The sequence below is a fragment of the Trachemys scripta genome, chromosome 1, assembly GCF_013100865.1.
Source record: "Trachemys scripta elegans isolate TJP31775 chromosome 1, CAS_Tse_1.0, whole genome shotgun sequence".
Classification (NCBI taxonomy): Eukaryota; Metazoa; Chordata; order Testudines; family Emydidae; genus Trachemys; species Trachemys scripta.
The window spans coordinates 14,218,349-14,237,360 of NC_048298.1; the positions used below are offsets into that span (position 1 = coordinate 14,218,349).

Below are 19,012 nucleotides of genomic sequence, written 5' to 3' on the forward strand. Positions count from 1 at the left end.
CCAAAATATCAACTTACTTTGTCTTTTGTTGTAACTATTACACATCTCTATTTGAGCTAAATTAGAAAATCTGTCTGTCAGGCTGACCTACTAGCTGTCATATATTTAAAAGACACAAAGCTTATTTACACATTGTGAGCCTTCCTTTTGCGGGATTGCTGTCCCACTTTGATACATTTCTAAAATGTCCCCAGGGAGTTTTATGTGCTCTTAGGTGGAAACTCACTACATCCCCGTTCTTCCCCCCCGCCCCCCCGCCCAAAGCCTTTTCAATCAGAGTAGTCCAGAACTCCACGGAGGGGTTAGAGGGATGGAATGCACCTCTCTCAATCTGCTTTGTTGTTGTGCAGCCTGTCTGTAGTGTCGGTTCCATCCTATGGGCTGGAATGCTAGCCAAAGCTCATCCCTGCCACCTTCTTCAGGCGGGTATTCTCAGCAGCTGGGCCAGCAGAAGGTTGGACCCACTGGTTCCTTCCCCTGCTCTCCTGAAGTGGCCCATTCCATGCCATAATATCCAGTCACTATTTGTAGTGCATTGAGGGTGCAAAATCCGCCCCCCTCTTCCTTGCCACTCCAACACTGTCCTCATACCAAACTACTGTGGGGCTTAAATAGGTCTGCTGGGGTGAATTTCACCCTGGGAAGATATGTCACTTCCTTTTTGTTCATGTTAAATTAATAGATAGCATTAAAAGAAACATGAAAATTAGCAGCTTCAGTTTTCCAGGGATGGATCCCTCCTTCCACCTATCTAACTCATCAGTATGCATGTTACAGTGTCCTCTCAAACATACTGTCCGAGATCCACGCCAGATTGTTTTGAACTGTGTTATTGATGAGAAGCACAATGACAGCAGTGTCTGCCATTGTGTGTGCAATGTGTACAAAACAGCATGAGATGGAAATGAGTTCTTAGAAGTTTTATTTTTAAAAATAGGTTGGGTGCGTGGCAGCAATCTCCTAGGAAACTCATATTCGTATTATGAGAATATAATGTACGGTAATTATATATCAGATAGAATAGACTAGAAGTGGTTGTCAGATTGTTTCTCCTAACATATTCCAACAGGGAAGGTCACAAGTCTATAATAGTTAGTTATGGTTGGCTTTCTTGAAAGGGTTGCTGTACTGAGATTATTCCTCTTATGTCATTGCTCTCAGAAAAGCAAGTAATGAGGAGCTTATGGGGATTGAGAATGGCATACAGAGACTTTGACCTCTAGTTTGGCAGTAGTGACTGAGAGCCATTACTATTAGTGACTTCTGGGTGAAATGTGCATGGGTTTAAGTAGGACATATGTAACCTGCTGGTGAGTGTGTGTTAGAGATCCTGTTGATGCCCAGTCTGCAGAGGGTGTGAGTCTGTTACAGCCCCACCAAGGGAGGCTTAGGCTACGTCCTCACTGGGGGTGGGGGGTGGGGGGTGGCGCGTCGATTTAAGATACGCAAATTCAGCTACGTGAATAGCGTAGCTGAATTCGACGTATCGGAGCCAACTTACCCCGCTGTGAGGACGGCGGCAAATCGACCTCTGCGGCTCCCCCGTCAACGGCGCTTACTCCTACCTCCGCTGGTGGAGTAGAAGCGTCAATTCGGGGATCGATTGTCGCGTCCTGACCAGACGCGATAATTCGATCCCCGAGAGATCGATTTCTACCCGCCGATTCAGGCGGGGAGTATAGACCTGCCCTTAGTTCTCTAGCTTAAGCTGTAGTGGCTCCTGCCGTTATCTTGGTTTAACTCCCGGTTGGCCAGTATGGTGATCATCACACCTAGATTTTATGCTGTCCTCTGTTCCGGGGGTGACTGTCACACAAAGTGAGTTTGTGCCCTCAAGGTGAAATTCATCTCCATGCAGAGAGCCGGCATGAGGCCTACATACCACTTAAACTCTGTTTTGAGGGTTTAAATAGGATTGAAGTGGTGCATAGGCCCTTTCCTGGCCCTTTGCACAGGGGCGAATTTCACCCTCAGTTCTGTTGTTGGCAAACAAGTGTCCGCATAATAATGAGGGACCTGTATCTCAATTCACCCCTTTTCTGACCGTGTCAGCAGAGAGGCCAAAGGCTGAATCTACTGTGGAGACTGAACTACCCAATATTAGAATGAGGTGCCAAGGGCCTCCAGGAATGAGTGGGATTTCCCAGGGTGGTTTAGGCGCTGGTAGCTAATGCAGAGTTTACCTACTGTCTTCCCCTCTAAGGTCCTGGGGCAGTTATGGGCTTTCCTCCTTTCAGAGAAAGGCACTGGAAGCAGCACTGTCACCACATCATTTTGCGATTCTCTGGTGGGCTCAGATGTCACAATGACTGGCCTGCCAAGTGAGCTGACTTCTTGCTGTTTGCTGCCTTTTGCCTTTGAGTTTAACTCAGCATATGCCCTATAATAATTACAACACCGTTGCTTGCTAACTTCAAACACAAGAGGCAGCATTGGGCAGCCAGGAACAACCCCTGCCCTACTCCAGTCACCACCTGTGCTTTCTGGTCTGACACTTCTCTATTGGTGGGGGTCACACCAAGTTGGCTCTGTGGATCTAAGTTGTGTTGGATCACGGGCTCCCTGCTACCAGGACTCAGAACCACAGATCAGTAGAATCTGTGTTTAACATGCCATGGTTTGAATGGAATTTGGGGTGACTTCCAAGTCTTGAGGCCTTTGGGAAATTTCCTTGTAGGTCACTGTTGTTTTTGTGTAGATGGAATATATGGGCACAAAAAGTCAAAGGTATTAACATGACACAGTCACTGTCCAACATTAAACAGTATTAAACAAGGTTTAGGGTTTGGCATACAGAGACCTCCGCCTGTTCAGTACCATAGCAAACACATAATTAAAAATCTTTTAAGCCATTTATTAAAGAAACAGAAAAGAAGGTGGGGAAGGTTAAAACATTTGAATACATTTCAAAGTATTAAATAAGTCATTTACTTTAACAGCATTCCTTGTTCCTTTTCTTTTTAGCTGGAGAGAGTCTTTAGAAGGAAAAAAACACCTTGTGTCACAGTCTCTTAGGTGATGTTCTAGTGATAACTGTCCTATTTGGGGAAAAGCGAAGAAGAGAAGAAGTTAATTGAAATGGGTTGGAGCTGTCATTGCTGTTGTTTTTAAAACCAATTCTGTTTCCTAGAAGACAAAATAAGATGCACAAAGGGGAAAAGAAAAGAACAGCAAAGAAAAAATGCAGCTTCTGTCTCGGCTGTTGACTTCCACTTGCAAACTCACTGCTGGAAAAACAGACACAGCACGTGGTCTTGTCAGCCACTCCAAGACCTGGCAAACTTGTACCAGCGTCAGGTTGTTTAGGGCCTTGCTTTTAGCTGCCTTTCTGGTCACAGGCTTACAGCAGTGCTGCAAAGTATTCAGTCTTGGCTGGCTAAGCCAGACTCTTATTAGACAGAAAAAGTAGAGAGAGGAGAAATAAGGTAGGGAAGGAAAAGGATCCATTTGGAGGTGGGGTGCAGATAAAGTCTCGCATCTCAGGAGGTGCTTGGGATTTAGCCAGAGCTGGTGGAGGTGGCACTGTCATCCGGGTCTCTCTCTTTGGCCTGGTCTGATCAGCACATCTCTCAAGATTATCATGAAGGTGGTCAGGAGTCCCAGGAGATGGTGCGGGTGGCAGCCATAATGGTGAAACTTACTCCTTCCCCCTGCTCTTGTGTTTCAGTCAGACAGTTTACCAGTAGCCAGCTTTTTTCCAACCCTAGAATCTCTTTTTGAGGACTCCAAATGGAGTGATGGTCAGAATAGCTTGTCTTCTCATTATTTTGTCCATCACTTAGGCCTAATTTCCGACACACCAATTTGGGTTCATTGATTTCCGGTCCCATACTGCTCTTATTTACCAGGTACGATTTGAACATAGTCCTTGAGTTATATCAGTAGACCTTGTTTGGACTAATTTAGTCTTTCTGTCTCCCTTTTGCATCTTTTCTCATCAACATTTACTGTTCTAGGTTATTGTGACACTTTATAAACTTTCTCACAGTTAAACTCACAATTAAGGTAAATTTGTAGGCCCAATTATTACAACACCACAGCAAACCTGGAACTACCCAATAATCTCAGGATTGGTCCTTTCAAAACAGCACTGAGGCACTCTGAGTGGTTAATATGGGGAAGTTTGTGCTGGTCCTGTACCTGTTCTGTGAATAACCAGGGATATTAGTGGAACAATTTACACGTGAACCAAGGACCAAATTCTGGTCCCATTAATGTCAATAGCAAAACTCCAATTGCACTGACTTCAATGGGAACAGGATTAGGCCCTTAGTGTACTTTAAAAAGCAAGTCAAACTTGTTGGCAGAAGTTCCAGCTTTGCTCGGTAACATGTTCCAGCTTTGCTCAGTAACTCCCCTGTACAATTGCACTGAACTAATCTTCTCCCGAATGTTTATTATTAAATGCACCAGTTACTAGGCAAACTAGTCCATTAGATTTCTTAATGTTCCTCAGCTTGGACATAAAACCACAATTCGGACCCTGGAGTCAGTGAGCTGGGAAAGCAAACACCTGTTTGTTGTTGTTCTATGAGAAGTCTGTTCAAAATGAGGTGCAGCTGGAATTCTAACTGCTGAGGTTGTTAATATTAACAGAGTTAGATTCCGAACAATGACAAATTTTGCATTCTGTGGTGCTCGCTCTCTCTGTCACGTTCTCTCCTTGTTTTAACTCTAAGCTGTGATTAAGAGTGGGCAAAGATACAACATATACATCCTTCTGAGTCCAAATATTTAAAACAGATTCACATGCCCGGCTGGATGGGTAACAACAGAATAAGAACAAGCCAATTAATGTTTCATAGCCATACAAAGGGGATATTATAAAACGGCTCAGCTGTGTGGTGCCACAGCCACGAAATGGCCTGCGTCTGCAGTCCTTACTTGGGTTGACGTATCATCAAATTCAGGGGGAGTTCTTCCTGTGGATGCAGGTCAAAAGGGCTAATTTGGAAAAGGCAGATCTTAGACGCTGAGTCTTAGCCTCAGGATCTGATTGACAAAGCTGAGTTTGTTCTTCAAAGAGGGCAGGGTTGTGGTCTAGTGGATTAGTCATGGGTCTTGGAGACTTGCTGGACTTAATCCTAGCTATGACGTTGATTTACTATTCCTTCGCACAACTCACTTAGGACCTGGGCCTTCATCATTTCAACCAGAGCAAGCTCAGACTCTTAACCTCTCTATGCTTCAGCTCACTCATCTGTAAAATGGGGATATGTAACCAGAGACCCATTGGTGCGTCACTACTCTGTCAGCAATTCTTGTCAGGCCTGACATACTCACTACACTTCACACACTGTTGTCATAATCTGTATCTAAAAGGTGTCATGTAAGGGATCATATACAAACTGGTAACACACTGGTCTTGGAAATCATCATGGGATGTGTATACAGGATGTCTAGAATGGGATATAAATATGTGCTAGAATTATGTTCTTAAAATGGCAAGCAATGCGTAATTCATGCCTGTTCCAGACAAAGGCATGTGATTCCGCCTGCTTGAATGTGTCTGCGATGTACGTTAGGCAAGGCATGACTGAAGACAAAGAAAAGCACATTTACATACAAGATAAACAAAGCCACCAACCTAGTGCAGAGGTTCCCAAACTTTTTTTATTGCGTACCCTCTTCCAGACCTACCAGCTGACCACGTACCCCATCCCTTCTCATCACTGATACTTTGTGTGTTCTTCTTAACACTACCTGTCTTTAGCCATCTGTCCATATTTCACTGTTACAAACAGATATATTTATAGCGCGACATATACAACTGAAAAAACCTCTGACTAAGTTCTGAGGGCAGTTAGAATGTACAGTTGCTGGGCAACTGAACCCGCGCTGTATGGTGATTGGAAGTGAGGGCTCTGTACATCAGTGTCTCAGTCTCAGTGTATCTGTGTTCTCATTGGTACATCTTGCTGTAAATTAACTACCGTATTTTATATAATACATGTCCATAGTTTTAAAGTTCTGTCTGAGTAGCCTCTTATGAAAATGCAATAAATAGAATAATTAATAGATATAATCCACCATTACACAATTTCTCATGTGTACCCCCCAGAGATGTCTCGCGTACCCCCAATGGCATGCGTACCATAGTTTGGGAACCCCTGACCTAGCGAGTGGGGGAGGGAGATAGCCTCTTAACAATCATGACAAGGGGTGGAGAGTGCACCCCTCCAGGAAACCTTCCTTCTTCTTGAAGGAGGGTCAGTGAATTTTGGGGGAAAGCATGGCATCTATCCCCCAGCAGAAGAGAGAGAGGCTTTGTCTGGGCTTACTTTTCAAAGAATACATTTCAAAGGTTTACTGGACTATATAAAAAAGGGGAGAGAATCACATAGGGGTCTATCACTTGGGGGATTCAAGGGGCCAGAACTCTTGAAATCACAGCAGGTTGGGTCCTTCAACCAAGCAGGTTGAAGTCTCTGGGAAGTGAGTATAGGATAGACACCTGCTTAGGCAAAGATTGTAACTTGCTGAAGTTAAGTTTCAGTCTTAGAAGCCTAGTTTTCCTTTTTGTTTGTAATTGTCTGTCTTTACTCCTCATACTTGGTATCACTTAAACCTTTGACCTTTTGTTTAGTAAACTCAGTACTGCCAATTTCAAGAGATCCAAAATCATGAGTTGGGCCCCCCAAAAGTCATGAGATTTTTAAAAAGGTGCTATTGTGTTTCTTAGGTCAGTATCTTGATTTTTGAACTCCCCCGCCCATCCCCAGGGTGTGTGCATGTGACAGTGAGTGTCACCCGCTCTCCCACATGTATTGGATAGTGTGATTTTGGCCCCTGTTGCAAGAGCTCTCAACCCCACATCTGCCCGTCTCCTGACCAGCAATTTATCCTGTCTCCCAGTGCCCCATCAGATCTGTACCCCAGCCCCTATCATCACCACCATATCAGCACAGCCCCCCTATTTCAACGCCCACTGCCCTCAGCCCACCCTCCTAGCACTCACCCCATCTGCTCAGAATCCACCATCATACAGCCCCTCCCCCCACTTCAACCCCCCTGCAGCCTCCATGCCATAGTTCAGCCCTCCCGGCCTCACCTCTGCTGCTTTTAGGGTTCTTCACCCTTCCCAGGCTTGGGGGGGGGACTGTAGTGGGGGCCTCTCTCCCACTTTCCAGGCTGGCAGGGGAGCCCCTTCTCACAGGGCTGACGGTGGGAGCCCCTCTTCCTGGGACTGACAGCAGGAGACTGCAAGCAGGAGCTCCCACCGTCAGCCCTGCGAGGACAAGGGAGGCTGACAGCGGGAGCCTGGCCATCTGGGTTTGACAGCGGGAACCCTGCTGCCCAAGGCTGTCAGCACTTTCTAAGTAAAATCAAGCCTCACTCATGATTTATTTATTTCCCCGTGGATACCATCTGATTGTTTTTTAATTGCCCCAGCTGTTTTGGACAATGAATCATTGCCCACCAGACCATTTCTCACATGAAAAGCACCATGTCAAAAAGGGGAAAAAGCATGATGTTTTTAATTGATGTAATCTGCTTTACATGATCAGACAGGATCACCAGAAAACAGATGTGCTGTAATACATGTCCGGTATCTGAGTGTCTTAATTGGGAGAGAGATTTGGAAAACAGTTATGCCGATCAGTTATGCCTCTTTAAAGGTTTGAGTTTAGCATTCAAAACAGAGAGGTTACTTCTTTGCTAGCTTGCTCCTACTAGATAAGCCCTAGGAGATGATGAGCTCCTTTTGTCTTATAAGATGACAGAGAAAAACACTTTGTGATCACTTTGGAGAGAAAATAAACTGCTTAGTAGTTCATTTCTGATGAGTATAATGGAGAAAAAGCTCAATGCTGAGAGCTGTTTGTACAGCCTTTGATTCAGGATAATGCTAATGCAATTATGCCGCAAGGGAAATAGATGTAATGGGTCTTTAAAGATAACACTTGGCTTTTTAATAGAGGTAAAGATTAATCATAAAGGGGGGCAGTTCAGGAAGGAGGGCTGAAATAAGGGAGGCATGACAGTATTGGGTCAGTTTTGTTTATCCCCTTATAACTTTGTCTTGGAAGAAGACATATGGCATCCTATTAAAATTTGCACACAACAGGTAACTGAGGACGATGAGTTGATACCAAACTTCGCGGGGTCTCTGGACAGGGTACACAGCCCTTTAGAGGGAGTGCATGGGAAGACAAACTGCTAGTAGATTAAGGGATCTGAGGTGAGATTTGAGACCACAAAACAAGGGAGTTATTTTGGATTTCCAGCTTGGTGACTAATGTGGGATAACCAATTAAAGTGGGATTTCTACATGCAACGTCTGCTACTAATCAATGATCTCAGAATTTCCCCCATGATTGAATGTATATCCTGGAAAAAAAGAGTTTGGTTTGGGGTATGATGAAGTCACACACACACACACACACACACACACACACACACAAAACCCAAGGTAAACTAAGCTGCTCTTTTCCAGTTGAACAGCTCAACAATAGGGCTGTCCCAAAGTGTACCCTCAGATCTGGCCTTCAGAACCCTAAAAACGGGCAAGAGCTGTTCTTTCATTATAACTGTGTGATGAGGGCAAAGCTGATCAGATACTTGTTGTTGGATAGAAACAATAATCAATTTCTATTAATCTGTCATATAAGATACAAGTACAGGACAATATTTGGTGCTGATTGCATATATTTGTATTACTTGGTATTAAAGGTGCCTGTTGATGCAGATAGATTAAGCTAACCGTGATCTAGATCAAGAGAGCTTTAATTTTAACTGGCTGGTGGCCTGGACTTGGAGGGTGAGATGAATGTCTGGAACAGCTTTCCAAATGGGAGACAGATTGAGTGTAATGGTTAGATCAGAGGACTGGGAGTCAGAACTTCAGGTTCTGTCCTCAACTCTATGTGCCTTACTCACTCCGTCTGTAAAATGGGGATAATGATACCTTTGTGAAGGTCTTTGAAATTCTCAAATGAAAGCCACTATGTAAGTACAGAGCATTATTATTGCAATATATTTTAGATCACATAGGACTTCACAGTGTGCTGCACACCATGGTGCGCACCCAGACTATCATGTGACAGAACTCAGATCTTTCTGCTCCAAAACCACAGGCTACTATCTCTTGAACTAAAAGAGAAACACCTCTGCCTGTCAGCAGTAGAAGGCTTACAATAAACATCTGAACAGTTCGGAATCTCTCCAGTAGAGGGTAGCAGCACACATGAGCATGTATGTACGCATGCGCGCGCGCGCACACACACACACACAGAGACATTCACTCTCTCTTCCTATCCATTACATTCTAAGTACTAAAGCAGCAGTAGAATACACTGACACACCATATAGTAGTCCCTTAAAAAGTGTGAGGAAATATGGAGAAATGTGCAAGAAAATTTCCAGAAGTGGTATCCTCCCAAGGAAAAGGCTTGAGAAATGTGAGGTTCTACAGACTTTCCTGACAGCTCCCACTGCTCCTCAGTGGATGGCACTCGAGGAGTGATATTCACAAAAGTGTTGGAAAATAATATTACAACCTTCAAATAATACTTGATATTTTCTAGAATGTTTCCTAGCATATGAGATTTGATCCATTGGGAGAGGGGAAAAGACACTGTTTTTGTCAGTGAACACAGCTATTCACATGGTGACATTTTGTAATGAGCAAAATAGCAAATATTCTTGCATGTGGAAATGTTTTTTTTTTTTTTTTTTGCAAACAGACAGTTTTTCCGTTTTCATAGCAAAACAGCATTCTTGTAGTCAGATGCAGGGCGTTGTACTTTTATTTATTTTTTTGGTCTGTAAAAAATTATGATCCGTGAAAGGGTTAATTCCTTAGTTTGTAAATTCTTTGGGATCAGGAGTGTCTTTTTGTTCTGTGTTTGCACAGCCCCTAGCACAGTGAGGTGATGGTCTGTGACAGAGGCTCCCAGGTGATCTTCCAGTATAAATAATCAATAATAACAAGAATAATTAATAGGAGAAGTTGCTAGGTAAGTGTCCTGCCCTCAGGGTACAACCAGCCAAAGAGAGCTTGTTCTGATGATGTAAGGCTTGTCATTTAGTATATTACCTAGCCCTGGTGTGGGTGGGGTTCTGGGAGAACAGATTTCTTCTGCTAAGAGAACTGCACCACTCTCTAGCCTCTCACGGAGCTGAATCTTTTTCATTTCTGAACATTTACTGCAGCTAAACCCCTAGATGTTCTTTATGAAAAGCTTGTTGTGATCTATATGTTATGGCTCCTCTCACGTCAGTACATTAAGGGCCAGTTAGAGCCTCTCTCCCCCTTAGTGCTTTTGCCCTGGAGATAATCAGTGGTCCCTGAGTGCTGGGAGTAGGAACACTAGCATTGCAGGCAATGATGAACTCCCCTTTGGGGTGTATGTCTGGGTGGGTTGGGGCTGTGATCCAAGCTCCCTCTGCTGTTGCACATTGGCATATGCCGGAGGCCCGGGCTCCCCTTTTTCCTAAGATGTAGCATGACACGCCTGTGGGTATGTTCCACATGGAGTCTGTGCTATGTCTACACTGCAGTTAAACAGCCCCTTAGCCCAAGCCCCGTGAGCCTGAGTCAGCTGGCAGGGGCCAGCCACAGGTGTCTAACTGCAGTGTAGAAGTTCTGGACTTTCTCTGTTCTAGGCAGACACAATGCCTCTAGCTATCACTGCTTAGGTGGCACATCTCACCTTCCTCCCTCCCTCCACCTATGTGGCTCTGTCTCTAGGAGCTTTAATTAAGCCCTTTTCATGGATTTTCCCCCCCCAAACAGCCACCAATTAACAGCTTAGATTATCTGGCTAATCACTTTGACAATTTCCTGTGTTAAAATGAGGGCATCTCTGATGGCTGTGTTTGCAGTTTGCTAAGTGTTGAGCACCGAGGCATATATTTGAACTGTCAGTTCGTTTGTTTCATTTCTGTCCAGCTGATTTACATAATTCTGGGAATTTCCTTATCTGTGAGGACCAACGCTGGGTTTGCTGCTAAGCTCTGACAACTAGAGAAAAAAAGTCTCTTGTGCTGCTGACCCATCCCATTTAATAGCTCCCTTCAGAGTCACAAATGTCTTTCATTTATATGCTGAGAAAAGAGGGATGATGATGTTGTCTAAAATTTTGCACTTTTTGTTGGCACCTTTTAAAAGAATCCTCTTGGTTGAGAGCTGGAAGGTGGCTAAGGGGAATTGTTGGACACGAGATACGGAGCCTTTGCTACTGTAAGGATCTGAGTTCCTGTACGGGTCGCCAGCCGGGTGCAAACTGGGGATTTTCAACACTGGAGCACAAACTAAAGGCGTGACTCCATTAGCTCATAGTAGTAGTAGGCAGATATCCTCTAGCAGACCAGTAGAGGGAGACATGACACAGACTTTGCCAGTATGCTACTCTCCCACATTAAAACATGGCGGTATGGGGGGGAACCCTGGCGTCATGATGCATTAATCCTGCAATAGCCTGGGAAATTAAATATGACAAACTCTGTTAAGGCAATGTTAGGGTTGCAGTTTTAAGACCAAAAATTACCAGGAAGCGCTAAAGTTCAGTGGTCTACAACAGTGTGAACTTGCCCACTCATCTGTATTGCATATCCGTAGTGTATTCTACTTGTCTCTTCCCTATGTAATATCTAATGTAATACAATGACAGCATGTGTTAGCGTATTAAATTCTATATTGATTAGCAAGGAAGGATGATCAGAGGGAGGTTATGAAGAGAAATACGTTAAAGATTATGAGGCACTCTGATACTATGGTAATACAATAGTATCTCACATAGGAGGAAGCAAAAAGCTCAGATAGAAAACTTAACTTTAGTGTTTATTTAAATACTAAGAATATCCATTTTTTCTTTATAAATTTGTCAGTGAATGGAGTGTTCCCGAATCTGGGGGACAGATGGGATTTCTAGTGCCAAGCATAATGCAGCAGTCAATCTGCAAACATCCTTACACGGCTGTATCTGCATTGCACGTCAGTCCTCGCCTGCAATATCCCGGCTTTTCCAGTGCTCGATTGCTGTAGAATAGAGATGTATTCATTGCAGAACTGTGTGGTGACTGTGCATACAAGTCCCATGTATTTGTTGGAGCCTCTTTTAGGGTGAATTGCAAAGGCTTGATATGTTCCCAAATCAGTAAATCTTGTTCAGATTTCAACCATCATGACAATAGCACTTTTCATTTGCAGATTATTGTACAAATAACTTTTCTAGCAAGGTATTATCACCTTCCTCTCCCGATAGATGGAGCAAAGAAGGCACAGAAGTTAAGAGACTTCACAAACTACAGTGAGTCCGTAGCAGAGGATTAGAACACTGGAGTTCCTGATTCTTAACTCCTTGTTCAGCTCATTAGGCTATATATCCTAGTGGGAAAATAAGACAAGAATATATTTTAGAGCAGAAACCATCAATGCCTCATTTCCTTTCCTGGCAAGTCCCGAGTTCAGTATTTTGTGTGTGGACTGCAGCAGTTTGATGAAAGCAATGCAGGAAAAAGCTCCCTGCTTTATTTTAGTTGTGTGCAATGTACCAACTATTGCATGGGGGAGTACACAAAAGTTTAACCATGCTAAGAAAATTTCACATTATGCTTAACAATGCATTTGTAATTAATGTAATATATTCTGTTAGGGTGAAACTTACCCCAGAGCAAAGGGCTAGTTTTCAGTATCAATTCTGTCTTCAGTGTTGCTGCAGTTTCCTAGTGTAATAAAACCTTTTTCCTGCTAACAAGGAGGTATCTTCTGGTTTTCAGTTGTTCTGCAGGAGGTGACTCGGGTAGAGTTAAGGATGTTAGGGTGATCTTACCTGTGCATTTCCATAGTTTCGAACATTTTTGTTATTGCTTACAACCTTAAATTTGAATTTCCTGGCTTTCTAACAAACGTTCTTTTGTTAAACTACAGCCTTCTTCCAAAGAGCTTTCCTCCGACGTGTATTTTCAACCATACCTCCAGCTGAATTAAGTTTTTTTTGTCTGGGAACTTAAAATATCGAAGATTTGAAACAAAAAGAAATCACAGACTAAAATAAACATTAGAATTCTTATAACTCATTGTGGTGACAAAGACTGTCAAAACACTAATCTATAATTGTAGCTAATAGTACAACAAAATGGGAGATGGATCCAAACAAATCCAATCTCTTCTTATGACTGTTTAAGATGGAAATTTTGCGATACTGCATTTTCATGGGGTTCTTTGCCAGCATGGAACATACTGGAGCAAGAAAACCAGGCAGTTTTTGCAAAGGCTATAAAACCTCATGTTTCATGGCATAAGGCAACCTCTATCTAATGGGGGATAGGAAGAAACTTTCCTTGGGAGCAAGTTATTATTTTTGATAGTAGGGTAACATAGAGGCCCTGGCTGAGATCAAGGCCCCATTTTGCTAGGTGCTCTGCAAACACATAGAAGATGCAGTGCCCTGAGGATCTTTCAGTCTTAAAGTACAAGGATGGAAGAGCTGCAAAGAGACTAGCTCAACCAACACAGGAAGTGAGTGGCAGAGTTATAGAACCTAGGTATCCTTAGCCCTACGGCAGTGCCCTACGCTTTAGGCCACCCCACCGCCCAGGTTAACCCATACCTGACTACTATAGAGTTTTGCACTTTCCTCAGCGGCAGCTGATACTGGCCACTGGAGGCTACTGGAGTAGCTGGACCAGTGGCCTAATTCAGTATGGCAACTCCCATGTTCCCGTGTACTTTTAGGTGGTGTGGGAAAGGAGCCTGGATATCAGCAGAGAAATGTAATCTATTTTATTGTTTAAATAATATTGCAATACTTTTTACCTTGAACAAAACGAACCCCCTAAAATGTGGAGCTTCATTGGGGAACCGGCTCTGTGTCTGCAGAGAGGAATGGCAGTGATGCAGGAAAGAACCACTTGCTTCATCAGCAGTGCAGTGAAGAATAACATTGACCCTTGCCCTTGTTATTCAGTTGTCCATTAGGCAAACAGCAACAGCATTTTTAAGTAAGCCTAACAGCGTTGTCCGTTGTCTGGAACACGTAATAACAGCGTGGTGAGTGAGAGGGTTTTTTTAAATTTGTGATAGATGGTCTGCATGGGAAAACAAGCAGCACAGCTGTGTTGTGCAATAGAAGTCAGGGAGAGAGGGAACATTGTGAGTGACGTTACTAAAGCAACACTGGAGCAAATTTCTCCTAGTGTTATGTTAGAGCAGGGGCAGGCAACCTATGGCACGTGTGCCAAAGGCGGGACGCAAGCTGATTTTCAGTGGCACTCACCTGCCCGGGTCCTGGCCACCTGTCCGGGGGGCTCTGCATTTTAATTTAATTTTAAATGAAGCTTCTTAAACATTTTAAAAACCTTATTTACTTTACATGCAACAATAGTTTAGTTCTATATTATAGACTTATAGAAAGAGACCTTCTAAAAACGTTAAAATGTATTACGGGCACGCGAAACCTTAAATTAGAGTGAATAAATGAAGACTCGGCACACCACTTCCGAAAGGTTGCCGACCCCTGTGTTAGAGACTAATATGGCCCACTAGGTATAATGCAAAATTTTCAAACTTGGGTGGCTAACTTTAAGCAAGCGCCAACTTTGAAATTTTTGGCTTTAACTCATAAGGTATGATTCTGCAGTGCCTTTTCAGGCAAAATGCCCTTTAACTTCAAAGACTAGAGTTGGGCTTGGAGCACGTCCTCTCATCCAAATAACCATGAACTTTAGGGAACTTTGGAGCCAAGTCCAGGTCTGAATTTGGCAGTGTGGGTCCCTTTCTACACAGACCCACAACTTTGTGACCAAAAATTTTACTTTCAGTTATTAGTTTTGTGTTGGTTTTGGTGGTGTGCGTGGGGGCGGAAAATGATAATTGGCATTAAGTCAGTTGTGGAACCAGCAACAGAACCTGACTCCTGCTTCCTGCTCTGACCAGTAAACCACACAGTCTCTTAGCTGATAAGAGGTGACAGTATGATCAGCTAGCACCTTAGGGCACCTTAGGGCATGCCAGAGCTTACCTGCTATGAAAGTGCCTGTGAAGGCTTTTCCTATTTATTTGTGTCGGTGTGTTTGGTGATTTAAACTCAGGGCATGTCTTCACTAGCAACATGAGGGACGTAGCTACCAGCGCTGGTGCAGTGTCTACACTGGCACTTTACAGTGCTGAAACTTGCAGTGCTCGGGGGGGTGTTTCACACCCGAGCGAGAAAGTTGCAGTGCTGTAAAGTACAAGTGTAGACATGCCCTTAGCCTGCCTGTGGAGAATCCAGGAAGAGAGAAACAACAATCTGTGGTTGTTTAAGATCTTTTTATGAAATGGCTTACTGTTGTTTGGTCAATTTCACATCTCAGAGGACTCTTCACACTGGAAACGGTGTATTTCCTCACCGTTAGTGCTCGCTGATTACTTTCCATAGCATGGCTAGGGTAAAGTACACAGCAAAGCCTTACTGTATCATAATTAAGATCGTTAGCTATATAGAACCTGACGATGTGAAATCTGCTGCATGGCTACTGTTGATTTAATATGACAGAGCACCTGCTAATGCAGTGGAAAACTGTTCAATGTGTAAATTTCAGTGAATGGAAAATATAAGTTTTATTCCTTCATTGGCTGTTTGGTTGATAGGGCCCGTATTTGTATTTTTTGTGGCAATGAAGCACATTGAGATACTATGGCAAATGCACTCTGCCATAAGTAAAAAACAAAACAAAACAGGAGTACTTGTGGCACCTTAGAGACTAACAAATTTGTTAGTCTCTAAGGAGCCACAAGTACTCCTGGGTTTTTTTTGAGGATACAGACTAACACGGCTGCTACCCTGAAATCTGCCATAAGTGCATTTCATTCATTTTATCTCAGGATTTGAATTTTCATATTTAAATCACAGTTTGAACAAATACTAGAGAAATGTGGAAGGGCAAAGATTCTTGCACTTTAATACATCTTTATATGCACTACAGTTTAATATTGTAGCTATTGTTTTCTATTAGAAAACTGGCAAAGATGGATTCCATTTGGATGCAATTACAACGTGTTCTAACAAAGTTCTTGAAACCCTAATCTGTGCTTGTAACTCTATATTAACGAGAGTAATTAGGATGGGAAATGATACAAACAAATTCAAATGATAGAAGATGGTCGTCTTGTGGGATGCTGCATGGTCCAATGGTTTTAGACGGTGATAGGGTATCAGGACTCCTTGACTGTCTTCCAAAGTTTGGTCACTGGCTGTGTGATGTTGGGCAAGTCACTTAACCCCTCTGTGCTTCTGTTATACCCTTTTTTGAAACATGTATTAAAAACGTATCTAGATCACAGAAGCATTTTGTGGCTTAGTTAGAGGTTTGCAAAGACCCAAACTGCTAGGATGAAAAACTGCATGGCCAAGACTTCTAAAAATAGGAGCCCAAAATTCAGCTCCCATATTTAGGCAGCTAAAAAGGGGGTCTGATTTTGCAGAAGAGCTGGGTACCCACCAGGTCCCATTGATTTTCACTTTTGAAAATCACTTTCCGTATTTATCTAATATACTATATTAATTATAGATGTAGGCTGGGATTTTCCAAGATGCTTAAAAGTTTTGGAGGCTTGGGTGGGATTTTTGTAAATTGCTAATGGATTTAGGAGTAGTAAATATGCTTCTAATTCCCTTAGGCACTCTGAAAGTCTCACTCTTCGCTATTTCCCATTTAAGGGAATTGGGCATCCAAATCACTTAGTAGCTTTAAAATCTCAGCACCTAGGTGCCTAACTTTAGTCTAATGTTTTTTAAATCTTGGCCTATCTGTGCAAAATACCCTTTTATTGTTAAGCTTGTCGCTGTCTTTCGTTGCCCCCGTGGTTACATCCTCTTCCTAACCAGTGATGCCACTTTTGGGGCTGTGGGGCCCCAAAGGAGAGGCGGTTGTAGGTGCCCACCATTGCTGGAAGTTGTCACTCTCTGGGAATACTTTTCACCACCAAAGGCTGCATGAATCTAGCCCTATGTTTGTTCAACACTCGCAACGTGAAAAGTGGTCTATGAGTGCCAAAAGCTGTCATTCAGCGAGGATGGTCCCATTTTGTCCTTCTAATGAAAACAACCATTAAAGAAATAGGGTGTTAATCATAATGAGTAGAACTCTAATTTCCCAGAAAACATTCAATGGGCAATAAATTCACATCCAGGGTTGGGTACAACTTCTGTGCCCAGAGCCTTGCCAGTAAACGGAGGAGGAAATACATTAAAGTTTTTATGGCAGCTGAAACCCAGGCATTTCCTAGAGTAGCGCCTACTGACAAGAAACATAGAGGCTGGGCCTTCATTTATTTAATTGTTTTAGAACAGTAATAAACTTGAGCTCAAAATGGAAGCTTTAGTTTTACAGCACCTTAAATGTATACAGCACTGCACAATAGGTAAAACGAGCTGCATGGATAAGAGATCCCTTCCTTGAAGCACTTACAGGCTAAAGACAAGAGACTGCTGTGATACACAACCAAACACATGCAGAGCACAGGGTCGATTGTATGCATCAAAAGCCTCCGAGAACAGGACCTGAGGAGTTCTTTGGAGGAAAAGGAGGATGCTTGGGGCCAGTCCTATGAGTGAGAGGCTGAGCACCCTCATTGCCGACAGAAGTCGATGGGAATTGAAGGTTCTCAGCAGCTAGCTGAATCAGGACATGTGTGATCATTGACTAGGCTGTTCTAAGCACTAGGGTTGGCTTAAAGAATAATTTCATTCATTAAATAATTACAAGTATTCAGACATAATGAAATCACTGCATAGGTCTTTCAAAATCTTATTGCCCTGCTTGGTTCTTTATTGCACAAGCTGTTAGATACTATGTGTGTGAGCCCCAGAATGCAGTGCGTTGGTTCCACAGAGTGCTGAAAAGGTATTATCTAACCACAGAAGCACTCAGCAGAAGTCAGTGAGGTAACCCTGTTTGTAGAAATGCGCAAGTCAGATCAGAATTTGGGCCCATTGTTTAGTGAAAGCTCGCTGGAACACCATGCTATCCCTTGCTTAAAAGGTCACTTCTGCATGTAGGCAAAATTTACAACATACACTTTGCAGCAGTCCCAATAATCTATTCCTAACTTCCTGTTATAGTTTCCTTATTTCTTACTATTAACTACAAAAGCCTTTCTATGTAAACGGAAGCATTCTCTTTCCTAATCACCATGCTCCTGCTATTCCTGGATTCATTTATCCATTCATGCAATGATTCATTCAGTTCTTTTACATCCACGGGAGCAATTGTGAGGTCACAAATGCTTGACTGTGTCATCAGGTCTATGAATCATGAAGGAAGAACCTGGCCATGAAAAGGAAAAGCTTATGTTTATTCACAGACACTTACATAACCAGCAACCCTGGGAAATGAAAAGTCCGAGAAAGTTCATGGCAGTTTAATGGGGTTGTGATCAAATATTAACATTTTAAGAGCTTGCTGGAGCATGGCTGTGGTTTATTCAGGCTGCTAGTGACTTGTCTTTTTATGGAGTGCCATGTGGCTGGCAGAATAATCTACTGATTGAGGGAAAACATATCCTGGTTCTTTTTATTTTATATAAAGATGATAATGCAGCTGTATGACCTTAGGCTGTGATCTTGTCAGATAAGCAATTGGCTGTGAGACCTATAGGGCAAACCAAGGTGCTGCAGGAAATGTTTTTTCATTAGCCGTACCGTAGGAATTGCCATTCTGAACCAGAACCAATGTTCATCTAGTCTCTGACCAGTACCAGATACTTCAGAAGAAGATATAAGAGATGTACGTTAAAGGCGAGCTTCCCCACCCCCCACACACACTCTTGGAAGTTAGTGGTTGGCTAGTACCCTCAAACATATATATCCTTTATAAATTTTCTCCTATCTGATGTAACTGTGGATGTTCATATTATTCATGTACATGCCTGATCCTGTTTTGAATCCTCTTACTCGCTTTGCTTCAGTAATCTCTTGTGGCTGTTTGTTCCAAGGGTTAGTTTTACATTGCGTAAAAAGACTCATTAGCTATTCTTCTTCTCCATCTGAAGCAGGATTGAATAAATGTTGCTGGGGCACACTGG

The 19,012-nt window shown here is 42.9% G+C and overlaps 1 protein-coding gene across 1 annotated transcript in view; it reads left to right on the forward strand.

Annotated features, from left to right (window-relative positions):
• Positions 1-19,012, forward strand: part of CAMK1D (calcium/calmodulin dependent protein kinase ID) — a 349,263-nt gene that overhangs the window by 133,036 nt on the left and 197,215 nt on the right. The window lies entirely within an intron of this gene.